This window comes from Orbicella faveolata, unplaced genomic scaffold (genome assembly GCF_042242905.1).
Source record: "Orbicella faveolata isolate gen_17 unplaced genomic scaffold, um_ofav_v1 contig_24, whole genome shotgun sequence".
Taxonomy (NCBI): Eukaryota; Metazoa; Cnidaria; class Anthozoa; order Scleractinia; family Merulinidae; genus Orbicella; species Orbicella faveolata.
The window spans coordinates 28,970,413-28,987,500 of record NW_028301552.1 but is presented as its reverse complement, the minus strand read 5'-3'; the positions used below and the strand labels follow the sequence as shown (position 1 = coordinate 28,987,500).

The 17,088-nt window shown below is 36.2% G+C and overlaps 1 long non-coding RNA gene across 2 annotated transcripts; it reads right to left on the bottom strand.

Annotated features, from left to right (window-relative positions):
* Nucleotides 1-9,157: 9,157 nt before the first annotated feature.
* Nucleotides 9,158-14,971, bottom strand: LOC149111218 (uncharacterized). 2 transcript variants are annotated; one of them, XR_016207946.1, is made up of 2 exons: nt 13,927-14,245; nt 9,158-11,082 (listed from the first exon to the last, which is right to left on the bottom strand). It is a non-coding gene; the product is annotated as an uncharacterized LOC149111218 (long non-coding RNA). The 2 variants fall into 2 exon arrangements; XR_016207947.1 differs by lacking the exon at nt 9,158-11,082 and adding an exon at nt 13,145-13,660 and having other exon boundaries at nt 13,927-14,971.
* Nucleotides 14,972-17,088: the final 2,117 nt, after the last annotated feature.

The window sequence follows — 17,088 nt, the reverse complement described above, 5'->3', positions numbered from 1 at the left end:
AGTTCCGGCATCTCGAAAAGACCTGATTTTTTTCTACTTTGCTGTCCACTAAGCTAATACTTGTAATTCATTTAAGCTAATATTTTCAAGATATCATGATTGCTGAGGAGGGTAGCATTATCATGTCGTCGTAAATGATGGAATCTTTTAAAGAAAATGTAATTATAAAAAGTAAATTTAGAAATGTTTTCAGTTCTCTCTGACTAATATACCTAATAATTTTTAAAATAAGCTTTCTTAAGGAAATCAGAAATCGAAAATATACATTGTTCTGTGGGTCATTGATTCATATTTTTAAGATTCTTATGTGCACCAATACTTATGTATATTAGTCATTGTATATATTTAATTAATGGAGCGTTATATTAGCCTCAAGTCCAAGTAGGTTGAGGTTCATTAGGTCTCTAATTAAGCTCAAGGTAGAACCTATTGAAATCTATCAAATTTACCAACAGTTCTTTGCGTTCCCATTACACTATCGACATTTTAGGAAGTGAGTATATCGGTGTTGATTCGATTATCACAATCTAATTAAAGCTGCCAGAACCTAAAATAAATTCACATCTAAAACCAATATGAGGGAGCTGCCACAATTACAGTTCCAAAACTGTAACTTGCAAACGACTTCTGTTCAGACGAAGCTCCTCAGGTGAAAGACGTTTATTTGTCAAGATATCGGCTTACAATTTAAAATTTAATTTGACGTATGGAACGTTTATGAGTAAAAGGTAGCACGCTTGCGATACAGTACGGAAGAAATTATAGATATATGACTGTGCAAGAACATACTTGAGTTCCACTTGTGTTTGTCTCTTGAAAAATTTGAACCCAGGAAGTGAGTTATTTCAAGACGAAAACAAGGAGCAGGTAGCAACAAGCAAGTTAATTAGCAACCATAAGCAAGTAAATAAGGCCTCGTCCACACTACGCTTGAGAAATCTGAAAACGCCGCTTTATTTCTACGGTTAGGCTACCGTCCACACTAATCCGTCACGATAAAGAGTTTTTCGAAAACGCTCTACAAACCGAAGGAATTTGGAAACGTCGGCTTTGCGTTTTAGTGTAGACGAAGGTACATTTTGGAAACGAAGTTTTTCAAACCCCCCCCCCCCCCGGGGGGAGTACTACCAAAAAAATTGAGCGCTTTGTGTGGAATTCCAATTTGAAAGCAAGATAGTTTTTGTCAGTGGTAATTTCCTGAAACAAACTATTACGTTGATCGTTCTCACGGAAATATTATTGAAACTTCAATCGATATCACAAATTAGTTCACTCTTCCGTCACTCTGTAAGAAATGCTCAACACTATCTAAGCACGCGAGATTCGTGTTGATTTTTTACCGAGGAAGAGCTCCGGTATTTGTTCCTCGACTCCTAGAAAAGCATGGATTATTATTATTATGACGAAAACAACTTTTGACTTTTGACGTTCATCCGTTTTATATTGAATTACGTGTCTGCTAAGGGATATTACGCTCCAGACAAGAGCTCCAAATATTCTAGAATAACAGAATGAAAATGTTATATCGATATCAAAAGTATTTAGAAAAACAGAGTTTCTCAATTTCCCAAGTCCTAAATAGAGTTTCTTTACTTTTTAGAAGTTCGAATCACAATGAAAAACTACTGTCAAAATAAACAAAAAAATTAATAACGAGAGAGTAAAGATACTGTCTAACGTTTTAGAGATCGCAGATATCTCTTCAAGAACTTAACTTTGTGGACCTATATTACACATTTTTTTGGCTGAAAAATATAGCGCAACGACAATTTTTTTTTTTCAAATTATATGTCCACTGGTCATCGAGTTAATGAAGACAGTTACACCATATTTTACAAATATGTTAGTTGGTCATTAGTTTGTTTATGTTTTAAAACCATTCCGCCTTAATCATCCTTAACAATAGTTACCGTTACCCGACTAAAGCTAATGCTTGAAAGATGTTTAAAACAAAAAATTGGTATGATGCTCGTACTAAAGTCAAAAGATCTAGAATACATACACGCTGAGATCACGTGCATAGCGTTAACTAAATAGGAACAACTTGCCTTATAAAGCCATAGAGTTTGTTCATGTTCAATCGGAAACCCCCATTACCTTGGGGTATATTAAGGTTGTATTCTATTCATGAAATACGCTAGGCTTTGGTAGGATAATAAAAATTGTTTTCAATTGCACAATAAAAGAATACTGTTCTATTTTATGTTTTCCGGAGTTAAATTTTACTTCACATTATGCCGTTGAAGTACAAAATCCGCGAAGAGGTAAAACAAAATTTATTCTCGTTATAAAGAAAACTCCTTTGCCAAATAGAATATCATTATAGCTCTCTGAAGTAATCAAGAGTAGAGGTACTTAGGACCATTGAGTTTGTGAGTCATGGTTTTTCAACCAATATTTACTTGGCAACAGTTAATGACATAATTAATGACGACAGTTATTCTGAGTAACCCAATTCCTTTAAATTGCGCTGCTGCAAGACAGAAAACAATTTCATTGAAACTAGCCAGCGAAAACAACAACAACATTGGAAAGACGTCTACGGGAAAATCAAGTAAGTAACGAATTGGTTATCATCCAATTTAAATAGGAACAAGACAGAGAATTTTGTAGCATTTTCTTTCACTAAAAAAGTATTTCTGCTTTGAGTAGAGGATTCAATCATTTGTCATTGTTTGACCGCTTTGACTTTTTCTTTTTCTCTTTTAACAAAGAAGACTCAACTAAAAAAGCCTAGAAAGCTCGCAACGATAAGTGTTACTAAATTTCGCTGTGCAAAGTAAATGCTCCCGAAAAGAGTATTAAAACGAAATTAGAACCAGCACTCATTTTTTTTTTTTGGAAATGTTAAATTTTGGCAAGTTTATAATGTTTAGCTTGAGATACCAATTCCAATTGCCTCTGTTTAGGCACTTGGTCATTAAAATGGGGCGAAAATCGGAATAATCTTAGCAGCGCTTCTTTTCGTAGATGTAATTACAAAGCTAAGGCCTTTTGAAAAAAAACTCAATTCAATATAATATTATGAATTACCAACGATCTTTCTAATTCTCCCGTGGGCGCGGTTGGTTTCACTTAACTGTTTTATTCAGGCAAACTAGAAATTAGCCATTTAGAAGTTTATCATTCTCGAAAGCTAAATACGTCGAGGAACCGGCTATTTTCGCAGTTTATTTATTATAAGCTATCGATATAGTTATGTACATGTTAGGAAAGGGTCTGTCCATAGCTTAAACACAATACCAAAGAAAATACACACCAAGGAAGGAGTTTAATTAAAACACATTAAGCGAGTGGAAAACAGGGACAAACCTGGAAACTCTACTTTTACAAGGGAGGGACAAAATGAAACGAAGTTGTGATATCAGTATGAAAAAGTGCAGATCGATATACTTAATGCTCATTCCCACGAAGGGTGATTTGTCTTGATTCTAATTTTCTACAGGATTTGAATAAAGTTTCATGCGATTTAAATAACATGGCGAAACGCTACGAACGCTTTTTCACCGAACGATATTCTATAATTCCCTGTAAAATTATTCAAGTTTTATTCGAAAAAACTAAATAACAGATCTTTTTAGCTTGTGCGTTTGTTGCCTCATTACCGACCATGTGCATGTGATAACATGATTTCACCTAGTTGTGAGTACGGTATGAGTCATTTTAGATAAAAGAACAGTTTTTTAGAGAGTGCCACGAACCTGGTCTGTCATGGGAGAACAAACCGCCCAAGCTGAAAAGGTCGATTATTTTGGCCAATAATAACACAGACAATAGACTTGCGGACGCAAACCAAAGGAAAACGTACACGAGCGTCATTATGCAAAACCATTACGCAACTACGATTTTCTTTCGTAAAACCACTGTAATTTAAGATAATTATTCCATACAAACATTTTCAAACCGGTTGCCATACCTTCAAAGGCATGGTCTGAGGTAATTCAACCTGGCCCTTTGAATGAGTATAATTATTTAATTTCAAAATAGAAGGATACAGTTAATTGGGATATTACAGTTGCATTACAAAAGCCTGAAAGTCTCTCTATTCTTCACCATCTATGAGTATTACGAACTCACAGTGTGACCAGCTCCCAGTGGGCTTGATAGCTCAGTTGGTAGAGCACAGCACGGGCACCGCAGAGGTCATTGGTTCGAATCCCGTTCTGGCCTGAATTATTTCACGCTTTAATTTTACAAGTGCTTCAGTTGTGTGTATAACTGCGATGATCAGTCATGTCTTCACATCGTTCTACGCAGTTCAAATGTATGATCTTTCATATAGTCACTTGTATTTTCTTTCTGTATGTTAACCAATTCTGTAATATTTTCAGACCTCGTATTGCCGCGATGTATTTTCTGTGGCTACTTTCTATGATTGGTGCAGTTGCTTGCCAGAAAGGTAAGCTCTAACTGCACGGCAACATTTCCTAGTATTTTGGTTAATAATAAGTAATTCACCGTAAACCTGCAAATCCCTTGGCTGTATATATCAGTTCGTAACAAGAAGAAGAAGAACAAATGCTTTCTAGTGCTAATGCTTATGTTTTGTGCTGTGTAAGTCCTCGATACCGCGTGTGTTTATGTTTGTGTTGTGGACGTCCTCACTACCGTGTACTTGTTGCTATGTTTGAGTTATGGGCGTCCTCACTACCAATAAGTGTTTGTGCTTACGCTTGTGTTCTGGGTGTCCTGACTACCCTGTGATTGGGCACATTACGCGACACTCTACATATTTAACATAATCAAACGTTACCTAGGGATAATATTACAATTCAAGAAAAAGAGGCTTAATATCAATCTATAATTATTTCAAGGAGCCTGAGATATTGTACTTTGCTTTTGCCTTAACACAGGATTCACTAAAGAATATATTTTGCCTGATCAGTTATTCCTCTATTTTTATCTTTCACTTAATTATTTATTTATTGATTTATTTTTTGTTTTATTTTATTTTTCTTATTGTCTAGGTAAGGATTATGCCTACGCACCGTTCAGTGGTCTAAAAGGTAAACCTTTTATTATGTTTGGTAAACACAGACTAGCATTTCGACCTTCTCTGTTTTGTTTTGTCCCTTCATTTCGTTACTTTTGCTTCTACTCTGTCTCTCTGTTTTTTATTTTATTTTATTTTATTTTTGCTTCACCTCGCTGAAATTACAAGAAGTTAAATATGAACTTTTGCAAACTTTCAAGTTACACTCTAATGAAAAGTTATTACATACCATTGTACTTTACAGTAATTCATTTTTAAGACTGTAGACATTTTAAACGCTAAAAGCACATAAATAGGATCCGTCTTTCTCGGTTTGGCGTCGCCAACGATGATTTAAGAAGGGAGTTATCTGTGTCTGCTGCAAGGACACTCGTGCCTGGAAAGACCTAGCCAGACAGGCATGACATGCCACAGTGGTTGCATTAGAAGGTCTGGTCCGTCGCCAATACTGAATTTTCGTTTCCTAGGTTCTTTCTCCTTCTCCTCTTGCCGCCAAAGGCTTACTAGGGTAGGAAGTGAAGAGTCGTTTTGTAGGTCCCTCTTTGAAATAATCAGCGCAATTGCCGAGAAACATGAAAACAAACAAAGGGGCTTGATGGAAATTGGAACCATTAGGTGAACTCCACGTAAAACGTAAAATACTTTACTACACATGCAATTTTATATACATGTAAATTATGTAAAAGATACCCCATATATTTGAAGTAGTTCAGTTTTTCAGCGTGGTTTACAAATTGACGAGAAATGACAACGACAAAGAATAATACTAAGTTTCTGATGGTTTTCTTTAGCTCCAGCTCCTGAAAACTGGTCCTCAGTTTACCCACTGTGTGCTGGAAAATTTCAGTCTCCAGTCAACATCGTTACGAAGATGGCAAAGAAAAAAAGTTACTCCCCGCTAAAGGTAACTTTTGACAACCCATGTGGCCTGGTAACTGGACAGATTGTAAATGGTGGCCATGCTCCTGTTTTTAACGTTGACAACTCAAAAGGTGGCGCTAAACTCTCTGGGGGTCCCCTGGAGTGCGACGAATATACTCTGCAACAGTTCCACTTTCACTTCGGTTGTGAAAACAGTCGAGGATCAGAACACACTGTTAACAACAAGACTTACGCTGCTCAGGTATCGCACAGCTATATTCATTTCTTACATGTACTTCTCAAAGATTATTTTTATAAAACGTCTGCTTATGCATGAAAATCTCGCATCATCAATTTTTACTTTTGCTTTTATTTTCGTGTTCAATTATTTACTAATTTACCTTTCCTTCTTTTTATCTTAGCTCCATTTAGTGTTTTATAACAACAAATACGACACCTTTAGTAACGCCGTGGATAAACCAGACGGTCTAGCAGTTCTGGGAGTCCTCATTTCGGTGAATATTTCCGTTTCGTTTTTTTTAAGGTGACATTGTTTAAGTTCATTTACAAAATGTAGCTCTAACCAAAACATGAGAACAAACTCGTCAAAGACACTAGCATACGAAACGAAAACCATAACTTTATAATTATGATTTCCGCTAATGAAATCTAAGATATTTGCCCAGTTCAATATTTTCTGCTTCTTTTTGAGATACTTCCAGTCATCAGCACTGGAAAAGTTGAAAATTTACAGAGTATGTAAATAACATGTAATTAACATGTAAATAATCAAAAAAAGACTGTAAAGAATAATTTACATGATTTTTCCCCTTTTACATGTTTTGGAGGTTTCATGTAAATAACATGTAAATATTTTAAGTGAAACATGTAAATGATGAAGAAAACACTGTAAATGTTTCAAAGCAAAGGGCTAAGATCATGTAAATAACATGTAAACTGTTCGTGCAAATACTGTAAATAGCCTGTAAATTTCTTGTGATTCAACCTGGAAACCCGTAAATAACATGTAAATTTAATACAGGGAGGGTGCCATAATACTGTAAATAACATGTAAATAAAAAAGGGGAGGCTGTAAACAACATGTAAATGAAAAAAGGGAGGCTATAAATAACATGGAAAATGAAAACAGGAGCCTGTAAATAACATGTAAATCGAAGAAGGGAGCCTGTAAATAACATGTAAATCGAAAAAGGGAGCATGTAAATAACGTGTAAATCGAAAAAGGGAGTTTGTAAATAACATGGAAATCAAAAAAGGAGCCCATAAAGAACATGTAAATCGAACTAGTGAGACAATCTCAGATAGTGCAGAGCGCAATTGATAGCTCTGATACAGTAGTCCCATAAGTACTCACCCCTGCTCGGTTCACTTCCGGTTTGTGTCTACCTTGGTAGTCTGCTACGGCTTTTCCCCTTTGCAGTGTGTATGTTTCAAGGTTGTATTTTCATTCAAGGTCCAAACATTACGCACAAATTAATTACTACTGGTGCTTTAAGTTGATTTTCGTTCATTTTAAATTCAACAATACGCTGAAGCAGCAAACGTGACAATTTAGCTCTTCACGCCAACTTTGTAACTTGATACTTGTGTTTTCCTCGCAAAGCCATGTAATATGAAACCCCTGTTTTCTCCAAAACATACGGAAGATGTCCTTGTTTTTTGGAGATAAATGCAAGAAAGTTAAATATCTGATGTAGTGATGAAGAAACGGAACAGAGACGATGTTTTACTAAAAATGCAAATTTTTACCGATGAACAAGAACTAATTTAATTATCAGATAGTCACGAAATACCATTTTCTTTTTCTGTTGCCACCTTTGTTGTTAACAATAAAACAATTCAAAATTAACACACAACGATATTGATGGCTGAAAAGCTTTTCAACGAAAAGTATTGAAGATAAACAGCGCTACTTGGCCGATATGAATGAGTCTCCTCAAAGACTGATTAAATTAATTTGAACTTTCATTAGGTGCCACGGCGTCTGCAGCAATATTTGAGCATTTTCCTGGTTTCTTTTGTTACAAATTTACAATTTGCGGAGTATTAAAGCCACTAAGTTGAGAACTTTTTGGTCTCTCTTACAGACACAATTAAGGCAAGAAATAAACAAGTCGCTAAGGAGAAGCAATATATTTGAACTCTGACAAGCACACTATTGTAGATTGAAAACAGCAGATGATATTTGTTGAACCGACCTGTTTGTAATTCTAAAAGCTACGCAGCCACAGTAACGTTTCACTTTTGCAATAAAAAGGGACAATTGGCGCTACCTGAAAAATAACTGCCGTCCTTGGTCACATGACACGATATATAAAATACTGCGTGTAAAGATAGTGTATAACACTAACAATGCTAGAACGCATGCGTCTTACATGTTGAGCTCTACCATAAGGAAAACCACTCAACATTTGTGCGTGATTCCGTATGCAATGTATCCTTCACCTAATATAGAAGCCACGAACCCTAACTAATCTACGCATGCGTTTAGGGCAAATTAGTTTTGTTCTAAGGAGAATGGTACCACAAGGAGAGCAAGGGGTTACCTGAAACAAATATATAGCTTTGCGATGTTCAAAGTTAAGCGACGGCGATGGAATGTGTTTTACGTAGAGTACACATGTACCTTTCCCACCCTACTCCCACTACTTCCTTGCCTCTAGACTAATCATGAATTAATTGAAATTGATTAATTAAACAAACATTAAAGTTTACACCTTAGCGCCATAGGGCCATAGTGCCATAGGGCCAAAGTGCCATAGCGCCATAGCGCCATAGCGCCTTAGTTCCTTAGCGGCAGGCAACCCCCATAACCATCCCAATAGTGCACTCTGCACTAAAAAGGGAGCCTGTAAATAACATGTAAATCAAAAAAGGGAGCCTGTAAATAACATGTAAATCGAAAAAGGGAGCCTGTAAATAACATGTAAATCGAAGAAGGGAGCCTGTAAATAACATGTAAATCGAAGAAGGGAGCCTGTAAATAACATGGAAATCGAAAAAGGGAGCCTGTAAATAGCATGTAAATGGAAAAAGGGAGCCTGTAAATAACATGGAAATCGAAAAAGGGAACCTCTAAATAATATGTAAACTGAAAAGGGGAGCCTGTAAATAACCTGTAAATTGAAAAAGGGAGCCTGCAAATAACCTGTAAATTGAAAAAGGGAGCCTGTAAATAACCTGGAAATGGAAAAAGGGAGCCTGTAAATAACATGAAAATCGAAAAAGGGAGGCAGAAACCCTGTGCAATAAATGATGTGTAAATAATCACTTGAGGAAAAATGCATGGAATGTAGTTTTATTGTAATCAAATCTGTTGACCTTAATTATGATAGTAGAAAATATGCAAATTTATACAGAATCAGGAATTTATTGCAATCAGAAAAAACTCAGTAAAATTCAAATAGTTTTTATATGCCATGAATAAGGTTTACAGTGTATACATTGCAACAAATAAAACATGTTTTCTTTTCTATCTATTCATAACAAGACGACTTAAATGTTATTTTGTGCATGGCCAAAATATTTTAAAATACCATGACTGAGCTCCTTTAACCGAATTCAAGCACTTTTCAAGAAGACTACTAAAATTCAAGACCTTTTCAAGATTGTGCGAAACCATGTCATATTCAGCTCTATTTAATTCATAAATAATAAAATGATTAAGAACTCTACTGTTGTCAGCTACAACTAGTAAAAATTTTGCAATTTAGGTGTATTACTAAATTAAAATTGTTTGCGAATGGATACCTCTCTTAAATATATACTAAATCCACAAAGTCAAATGTAACGTAATGATAATACCTTTGTCATAAAATGAATGAATAAACTGTTTTTTCTTACTAAATAATTAATGTAGGATTAAATTAGCCTTAACAATGAAAAATGGGGGAGGCACGATAGCCTCGTAGTTACATGTAGTGCGCTCAACTCCTGATCGAGCGATCCGGGTTCAAGCTCTAGGTGGGTACATTCTGTTGTGTTGTTGGGCAACACACTTTACTCTCAGTGTCTCTCCACCCAGGTGTATAAGTGGGTAGCAGCGAATTTAATGGTGGGGTAACCCTGCAATGGACTGGCATCTCATCCAGGGGGAGTAGAAATAGTCCTAGTCGCTTCCTGCTACAGAAAGCGGGATAAGCTCCAGCCTGTTGGGCCACGTGGCTCGTATGCAGACTTTACCTTTACCTTATTATGAAAATTACTGCAATGTAAGTGTGAAGTATTGATCAACTTTTTTCATAGAGTGAATTGTTGTTCTGTATGAAATAACAGAAAATAGGGAGAAAAAACATTTACCGCAAGATAGACATTTTAAATTCATCATAAAAACATTCATGCCAAAGGAATACTACATTGCATAACATAAAACAAGGCTTCTGACATCTTTTAGGCTATGTTTACAAAGTCACAGTTTCCTTCTTTTTCCAAAACTGTACAGAATCCAAACAGTACAAACATTTTGGACCCCTGACAAAACATTCACTGTAAACAATATTCAAAATTTTACCTTTTTCTTTTTGTGATAATAAACTGTACTGTAAAAAAAAAATTCATAGGGGCCTGTTGAAATTGAAAGGCCTATCTAGTACCATAGTTCCCATGACACATCATGGTACTACATGTATGTAAACATAGCCTTTTCTTTTTATGATGAAATCTTATAGCTGCTGTATTGAACAATAAGTATCAACCTAGTAATCTAAGATATTTAAATTTGATGCTAATTCACTAACACAGGTACAGTGTAAGTGATACTTCAAAGCATTAAAAAATAATGTTTTAAGTGGTTGAATTTATGCCAGAAAGCTGCCAGAGCATATCAAAGTGTTGAAGGTCACCATGTTAGACTGTAATGCACCAAGGACCCATTTCTGGAAGGTCCCAAAAAGTTTTCGCACCCAGAAAGCCATACCAAAATCTGAAATCTTATGCTTACAGAGCTGTTTTAATCGCTTATTCTCAATATGAACAGAGGTTTCCTTCACACAAGAAGTTTCAGGCATATACAGCTCTTAGTTTTTAGACACAGCTCAATTAAAGATGGCTTTGTGGGCCCGAAAAGTTTCCAGGGCCTTCAAGAAATGGGCCTTGGACCCCTTATAGAGTCATAAGTACTGTAGACTTCTCAGTGGCTGATTTTTTCCTGATCAAGCATCAATGCCAAGGAGTATGCATGTATTGACCACTCTCAATTTTACTTCATCCTACAAGTAACATAAAACATTTCGTTAACTAAGATAAGTTATGTCTGAGTATGAATCAGCAAATTCTGTGTATGATATCAATCACTGAATTTTACATTGGAGTTATTATTTTGTTTCTTGTCATTCCAATTTATACTGTGACCTTTGAAATCAGACTGTAGCCAGTCATGTTGAATGGCCAAAGTAATTTTAGCTCGGTCACGTCTCGTTTCTGACCGGTCAGGATATTTATGCAAAAATCAAGTACATGTAATGTGAGCCAAATTAAACCCAGAAATATAGTTTATTTGTTCCAGTCACTGCTAGACCGTTTAAAAATTGGCTTAATATTAACCCCAGTCACTCGAATGGCATTCCTATCGATCTTGAACGCATGATAAACAGCAAGCGAATGGTCTTTAGCCGTTCGAACAGATACATGTATGCATTGGTCTATGTTTTCATTAGAAGTCATAATAAAAAAGAGATTAAAAACTCTCAGATTTACAGTTGGGGATTTGATTGTTTATTCAAGAATGAACAACGTGACCGTGTCAACATGACATGACTGGTCAACATGACTGGCGAGTGAAGTTTTTGGCCAGTCAAGTGACCATTCTGGCCAGACATTGCCCGTTGACCGGCCATTATTTTGAGCCCTGAATATTCATCAATCAAACAGATCTTAATCTACATCTGTAGCTACTGTGTGACAAAAACTTTGCATCTCTGATTGGAAGGCACTGAATGTCAGAGGATGTAGAAGAACTAAACTCAAAATGTGTGGCAGTAAATATTCAATGTTCACTATCTTCTACATTGCAATATTCATGCACAATAAATCAAACTCCTATCAAACAATGTTTAAATAATAAGTCAAGTTATTTGCAGGCACAATTTGATTGTTTCTTACATGTACTTATGCTCTATTGGTGGACAAAGGTACAGCTGATGTCATAAATGTTTGTTTTTGTTTCTTTGTTATGTATTACGAAGTAGATAGATTCTACGTTGTCACGCATCTGTTCAGTAATAGATCGCAGAAGACATCAAAATGTGGTAAGAACATCAGTGACACACGCCTGAAAAATTCACAGATTCTGTGACACACTCTGGTAATGGCTTATGTGAATATTTTTTGTTTTTACCACATTTTGGTGTTATCTGTGATCTACTCAGGGCAGGAAAAAACCAGATCTGATTTACTCAGCCAAGTAAATTTTGCTCTTGGGCAAGTGAAAATAGAAGTTCAGTGGCCCAGTGGGCAAGTGAAATTACAATGTAGCCTCAGTAGTCTTGTGAGTCTCACTAAAAATGCCAGCTTGATAAATGATAATTTCCAGTCATTCCATTTCAAAACTTAAGACCTAAAGATTAGTTAATTATTAGGTTGAAAGCAAGAATTAGTTAGGAATCCGAGCGTACTTCATGCGCATTTGTCCTCTGATTTCCTTACTGGCCACCACACTGGCAACTAATATTTAAATGGGGGCAAGCGAAAACTGAAATTGACTGGCCCACTGGGCAAGTGACTTACAATTTTTTTCCTGCCCTGCTACAGATGAATGAACAGATGCATGACACATGAAACCTGCATGTATTTGGTAAGAGCCCAATTTCGTACAAGTAAAATGTACAGCTTTAACAGGTCTCTAAAATGCTGTCTGGTCATCCCAGGGTAAGGCAATCGATTGAAATTGATCCATACATTGATATAAATCAATAAATTGAAATTAATGTAAGTGTTATCAGTGCTATCAATCAACTGAAAGAAATTCATACTCACATGCTAGAGAAGTTTCAAGTTATCAATTTGATTTTACCAAATTTATCAGTCATTAGAGAATCAATTGAAAGTTGGCGTCTCTTTGTTAGTTCACATAAACTGTAGAAAAATTGTGTCCCTCAACACAATGTTTGATTGTAACTTTTTTATGTAGATTTCAAAGGCACTACCAAAGACCCCTAAAGCATAGTCCCCGATACATGTATGCCAGCAAAATATTCTGTTTACAAGATACAATGTTATGTTTTTATGCAATTGTATTCATGATTTCATATTTCACTTTATATCTTTTGTTCATTTCTTTCTTATTAAATGTTGCTTAAAAGATAAGCTAGTATCAGCAAAATTGATAATGCTTATTGAAAATTTGATCACAATCGATTACTCATGACGAATCCTTTTATTGATTTCTGATATCATTGACTAATTCCTATTGATTGTTATGACATAATCGATTGACTATACTGTGTCGTCCAAGACAAGTAGATTTTCCTGCCTGGGCAAGTTACTCTTCCTTTTTTTTTCACGTCCTGTGTAGTTTTCATGACAGTTTGAGGTACATGTATACCTCTTTATAAAGTATCGTAGTGTTTTTTTTGTGAAAGAAAATTTCACAACATTTAACTTACTATCAGCACCAGTGGGTGCAATGTCCATGTACAGTTGTGTAGCATATTGTAACTTGCATGTAGGTACAACTGTAGACACTTGAGTAACTTCAGAATACTTACACTAGCATAAGAGAAATTTCTCTGCTGAAGATGGCACATTACATTTTAGCTTACTAGCATTCACATCAGAGGGCAACACAACCTTACAAGAGAATGCATCAGAAGGAATCATAAGGTGCATATAAGCCAATAACAAATGTCGCATGCTCTTACTCGGTTATCGAGAACAGATAAGAACAGATAATAAAGCCCTTTATGCACAGCAGGTAAACATCAACAAAGTCGATTCCACAAGCAATGTAACTTCTCCTTGATAATGACACATTCACAACCAAAGGCAAAACGAAATGTATACGTATCTTGACGTTACTTTACTCTACTCGTTCAATTTATGCAAAACTTGCTTACCTGTTGTTGTTGTTGCCTGTAATCGCTATCTTCAGCTTCTGGGTAACGGAAAACTTTGCCTTGAAACCGTGCACGATGACGAAGCGAAGGTAGAGTGGATTTTGGCCCGCTGAAACAGAGCTTGAGTTCGATGCAAGTTCCAACGAACTGCCGAACATGGCGGGAGAACCGAGAGGACCTGGTACCTAACATGAAGACCGCTGATTCCTGTTTGTTGGAGATCGGGCACTCACAAGGCTGGTACGCTCTTATAAAGGGACTGGGATAACAGTGACGGCAATGAAAGCACAAAATGTCATTTTGGTTACCGAAAAAAAGTCAGCTATCATTTTCGGAAAGGCGATAAGTCCTAACGTTTTCGGGAAATGGACAAAAAAGCCCTAATAAGTACGGGATACACAAGCTCCTCTAGAATAACCGAACAGATATATATATTTTTTTGCGCTACCTAAAATTAACCTACAGAGCTTTGAAAGTACACCAGATAGCCTAAAACAGCGTTTCAAAGCATTCGAGAGAAAACGGTCGTTGGGCCGGCCGTGTCCCTTATGGTTCCCTGCCTAACCTAACTCGCGTCAGTTCAAACTCGGTCACCGGGGCTCTTTCCGTCTTGAACTCACACAACACGTGACGCTTTCATGGTCCTTCATGAATAAATACGTACGTGTCCGAGAATTAATTTTTCCCTTTTCTAGAGGCGTAAGCTTGGGACGCCTGCATGTGCAGTAACAATTCTAGTTTTATTTTGTCGTTGTGGATGCGCGGAAAGTTCACAAGAAGACAGCTTCGTGCGGTGTCGATCAATGCAGCGATTTAGTTTGGTGCATACCCTCTAACCCAACTTCAATTTAAAGCACACTATAGCACACGCTTGGATTTTAGAGAAGTTCAAATGCTTCAACGTAAAAGGCACCTTAATTGAGGCTTCACGGTAGGTTTACGGAGCTTTAGGGCGGTGTTACGTTTTAACTTTACGCGCCTTTAAAAGGTCCCATTTATATGTTCTCGGTTACCCGAGACAACCCTTCCTCTCTCTCCCCCCCCCCCCCCCCCCGTCCCCCAAGTTTAACCTGGCCGGGGTAACTTTTCATTTATTTCTTTGCAAAATCCAACCAACCGTTTACAGGAGCATAGCGAACCTGTCGGTAACTTGGAATTTACATCATTTCAACAGTCTCCGTTGGTTGAACCATTACACCAGAGTTATATTAAATAAGCCCACTTTTCCGTTACATGGTTTTTGCAGGGTTTAGGCAGGCCTTCTCTTAAATTTAGATCTTTTTTTTCTAAGAGTCTCCATTTTACATTAACGTGGTTTTAACAGTTTTTCGAAAAGCCCCCATTAGCTCATTTAAATTGTTTTCACAGCCTTTGCAAGGTCCCCCTTTTTAATTTACATATTTTTAACAGGCTATTTACAGTCCCCCACTGCACCCGTGCAACTTCTAGGTTTTCCATTTACATGGTTTTTACATGTTTCTTACAGGCTCCCATTCTTTTATTTACATTGTTTTTACATGTTTCTTACAGGCCCCCTTTTTTTCATTTACATGGTTTTTATATGTTTCTTACAGGCCCCCTTTTTTCATTTACATGGTTTTTACATGTTTCTTACAGGCCCCCTTTTTTCATTTACATGGTTTTTACATGTTTCTTACCGGCCCCCTTTATTCATTTACATGGTTTTTACATGTTTCTTACAGGCCCCCTTTTTTCATTTACATGGTTTTTACATGTTTCTTACCGGCCGCCTTTTTTCATTTACATGGTTTTTACATGTTTCTTACAGGCCCCCTTTTTTCATTTACATGGTTTTTACATGTTTCTTACAGGCCGCCTTTTTTCATTTACATGGTTTTTACATGTTTCTTACAGGCCCCCTTTTTTCATTTACATGGTTTTTACATGTTTCTTACAGGCCCCCTTTTTTCATTTACATGGTTTTTACATGTTTCTTACCGGCCCCCTTTATTCATTTACATGGTTTTTACATGTTTCTTACAGGCCCCCTTTTTTCATTTACATGGTTTTTACATGTTTCTTACCGGCCGCCTTTTTTCATTTACATGGTTTTTACATGTTTCTTACAGGCCCCCTTTTTTCATTTACATGGTTTTTACATGTTTCTTACAGGCCGCCTTTTTTCATTTACATGGTTTTTACATGTTTCTTACAGGCCCCCTTTTTTCATTTACATGGTTTTTACATGTTTCTTACCGGCCCCCTTTTTTCATTTACATGGTTTTTACATGTTTCTTACAGGCCCCCTTTATTCATTTACATGGTTTTTACATGTTTCTTACCGGCCCCCTTTTTTCATTTACATGGTTTTTACATGTTTCTTACAGGCCCCCTTTTTTCATTTACATGGTTTTTACATGTTTCTTACAGGCCCCCTTTTTTCATTTACATGGTTTTTACATGTTTCTTACAGGCCCCCTTTTTTCATTTACATGGTTTTTACATGTTTCTTACAGGCCCCCTTTTTTCATTTACATGGTTTTTACATGTTTCTTACCGGCCCCCTTTTTTCATTTACATGGTTTTTACATGTTTCTTACAGGCCCCCTTTTTTCATTTACATGGTTTTTACATGTTTCTTACCGGCCGCCTTTTTTCATTTACATGGTTTTTACATCTTTCTTACAGGCACCCTTTTTTCATTTACATGGTTTTTACAGGGTTACAAACATAACATTTCCAGACTTTTTACAGCATTTGCTTGAATTATTTACATGTTTCTTACATGGTTTAGCAAAGCAATTTACATGTTTTTTACAAAGGCAGATACTGTAAAAGTGCGTAAAATATTTTACAGGTTTTTACATGTTCTTCAAATGATCATTGTCGCAAAGACAATGTAAATCACTATTTACAGAACATTTACATGCCGTACTAAAAGCTGTAAATTTCCTGTAAATTTATTTTACAAAACCCTAACATGTAAATTGTAATTTACAAAGAATGTAGATCAATATTTACATGCTGTAAATTAAAATTGACATGTCCATGTAAATTTTCAACTTTTCCAGTGCAGCACTCACCGAGCGAACGACTTACCCACAATTTCTTTTGAAACCTGATCTTGGTTTTATTATTCAATAATAAATACATATCATTTTAAAATCTTTAGTAGCGCTTTACAAAAATCAAATTTAAATT